The sequence below is a fragment of the Pyxicephalus adspersus genome, chromosome 1 (genome assembly GCF_032062135.1).
Source record: "Pyxicephalus adspersus chromosome 1, UCB_Pads_2.0, whole genome shotgun sequence".
NCBI lineage: Eukaryota > Metazoa > Chordata > Amphibia > Anura > Pyxicephalidae > Pyxicephalus > Pyxicephalus adspersus.
The window spans coordinates 154,355,891-154,359,591 of record NC_092858.1 but is presented as its reverse complement, the minus strand read 5'-3'; positions in this window follow the sequence as shown (position 1 = coordinate 154,359,591).

Here is a 3,701-nt window from a genome sequence, read left to right as displayed (position 1 = left end):
TATGTCCCTTGGAACAATTTATCTCAAGACCTTGCTGATGAGATCCATGTAAGATAGGAACTGTAAGTCAGCCTGTTGACATATAATTAAGACAAAACTTTTAGAACTTGGTGGATGAATCCTATGAAATTTGCTTTTTTTCTACCCAGAGTCCAGCATGTATAGAGCACTTAATTAAACTGATGGTTGAACAACAAAAACAACATCAGAACCAACATCTTCACATAGTACAGCAACTCTTGGATAAACAAAAAGAGTCCTTTGAACAGCTGTTAATGCATCTTAAGGACAACCAACAACACCATCAACAAGTCCTGTTGGAAATACTGCTTCCCCTTAAGGAAAACCAACAACTGCAGAACCAAAAACTGCAGTTATTTACAGATGTTTTACAGGAACTTAATATAAAGCAGCAAAACAACTGCATTGATGGGCAACACCAGCAACAACAAAAAGAGTTTCAGGACAAGCTTATGGTTGACATAGCTAACCAAACGGAGGAGCAGGTCAAGGTGCTGCTGCAGGCATATAATAAATGTAAGTATACAGTGTGGATGAATGATGAATTAACAAAACACAAGAGAACCAATTTGAAAAAAATAGCATCCGTGTGTTATCCGTGTGGAAATGGGGCTCAACATGCATATGCTTCCTTATGCTTCCTATGACCATTGAAGATAAAAACAGAAATCACAACTTAATTTGCTCCAGTGAATATTACTTTATTTCAATAACACCATGTTAAGTTTAAATAATCTCTGTGAACATGTGGTATGTAAACCTGGATTTCTGCACATGTATATTGACCACTGCCTGGGGCTGAAGATGCAGCACCCCAACATTATATTGCCTAGTGTCCCGGAAAATAAAATTCTGAGTATAGAAAAAGATAAAGATTATTTCATTTGAACAAGAGGTGTGGGCCCGAATTGGCATGCTTCCTCTTTCTGCTACAACTGCTTCTTGTGGTTGACTTTCCACTGCCATTTTAATTAGGTGAGAACTTGACCTTAATCTTCAGTGTACCCAACAGTAACAAAAACCGCTTTCTCTCAATTCATTACTCAAATTGTCCCAAGGTAGCCTCTTTTGAATTCAGGTTCATACCATTATCCGATGTAAAAGTTCTCAGGGCCAGCATCATCCTCAAGATTTATTCCCGGCCTCGGGCCATGCACACATCCAAGATGGCACCTTGAGGTATACAGGATACACGCCTTTCACTCCTTACTTCAAGGGGACTCAAACTCAAATTACACTGACACCTTGGGGAAACAGGCCGGTCCACTGGATCTGATTGACAGCCTTCTCGACCACTCTCCAACACTATTAAAGAGCATGTTTATGTCCTTGAAAGGCTTGCTGCATAAGGGCTTCATGCATAACAATAAGGTGCACAATAATGTTTTTAACATTTTTCTTTTTCAGGTGAAACACATCAAACTCCATACAACAGTGAACTTCCTGATCAAAAGGTAAACACTATTTTTCTCAGTTAGCAAACAACAGCCCTAATGTTTGAATTCTCTAAGCATGATGTTTTTGTTGTTGTTGTTATTCCAATCCTGATGGTCCTCTCTATTTGTGAATAGGTTATTTTCTCTATTTAGTACCTTAGCATCTGTATCCACTGCATTGCTTCTCTCCCAGCATGTGACTGGGTAACAGTCTAGAGCTGTACAACGTGTGTGGAGACAGAAGGGAAAAGAAGATGAGAGAGAAATGCTAAAATATATAGCAAAAACTCAAAGTAGGCTAAGTGAGGCTCTTCCTATTTGGGGTGCAGAAATGTATAGTTTTAGGTGTCTTACTCCAGACAGAGGGTGAAAAGACTTGCTAAGGTTGTAAGCTCCCAGTTGCATTGATGGTGCAAAGCATTCAGAAGCGTACTTATCACTCTTAGAGAGGCTTCTTCTGTAGTTTTATGTCTGTTTACTGTTTCCAGGGTTTTTCCTTCTACTCTGTTATAGGCTTGTGTCTTTCAGCTACATCCAGCCTGCACATGAAATCAGTTTAAAGCGTACCTAAACTCTGAATTTTCACTTTACATAAAAGGGTAGACAACCTTTTTATTTAATGTAAACGTTATGTTTGTTTTTAAAAAAAAAAAAAGGGTGCAGCACTGTCCCCCTAAAGCCTAGGCAATCGAGAATGAATGGGAATGCAAAGCCTCCTGGGATACCTACAACATTCATCCCGCTGCTCCTTCTGCACATGCCCGAGGCCTTTTGCATGCACAGTGAGATTGGCAACTTTTTTCCCAATCTACATCACCCGATCTTACACCTGCGTTGGGTGATGTAGTAAGAAGAACCCAGAAGAGGCGGGGAAGATGGCAGCGACTGGAGCACTGGCCCAAATGCAGATACTGGGATCATGCCGGACCTGATGGAAAAAAAACCCTGGATCGACTGCTCTGTGGGATTGAAGGTAAGTTGGATTTTTTTTGTTTTGGGTGGTTTGGGGTTTACTTCCTCTTAAAAATGCTTCTAAAATTATTCAGAGTTTTTTGACAGGTGGAGCTGCATTCACCTGCAAATTATGAACAAAATGGTTACCAACTGCCCAGATTCAATTGGTAGTATGGTTGAGTCTGCGATAGAATGTTGCTGTGAACCTCAAGTCTGAAAAAAAAAACTCTGTAAACTTTAAATATCAATACCAGTGACTAATTCCTACAACATTCTAATAATCTAAATAATAATGAAAACATTTGATTCCCACAAAAATCTTTATATTTGTGGTAACAGATTCAGCATAAGATAGCTATAATTACTAATAAAACTTTAAACATCTGGATGACATAAAGCTATCAATCTGCAAGTAAACGTAAAATGTTATTTATTGTTATTAAAATATTGTTGGTTTTAGGATTATTTTTCATTTTTCTGTACTGGAGTTGGCTGAAAATTGCAGTAATCCACATTTTAATTTCTCCATTTCTAGAGTGGATATTCTTTTTATCCTGGCCCTTCAAATGCCTTTGGTAGCCTCACCAATTCTCCTGGCTACTCTCAGGATCAAAGGGCATTAGACTTGGAACCATCTAGAAAGATAAAGGTCAGTATGACATGAATGTTGTTCTTTAGTATGATTTTTGCCGCTATGCTTAGAATATTGTGTAATGGTGGCCTGAATGAATGTCCTATTCTTACACACTCAGGACTAGTGACACAGTCTCCTAGAAGGACAACCCTACTTGTAGGCATCTTCACCATCCCACTAACCTTTTTTTTGAATGATGTCATGTCTTACAAAGTTTTGCTAACACCCCGCTCCCTCTTGTGACAATATTTGGGTCTCGAGACTGATGATCAGGCATGGGAAGAAGGGAGGGTATTTACAAGTTGGGCCAGGGGTAAAGAATGGTGAATATAAGTGGATAGGGGCTTCTTATTACAAGAAACTCTTTTACTTTACCTATTCAGTTAACAGTGACAGCTTAAGGTGGCTGACTTAGGAAGTTGAGAATCTTCACAAAATAAACTGTTTAAATATTCAATATTTGTCCAGTCATGTAAAGTGCAAAAAAATTAGATCTTTATTGTTTTAACTGATTTAAAAATATTTTTGCAGGTACAGAACACAGCCATGCAAACAAGAGAGCTATTCAACTGTGAACCAATTGGAAAACAGTTCTGTGAACAGTTTTATCCTCTTTGGAACTCCCAGAATCCATCATACAAACAAACTGGAAACAT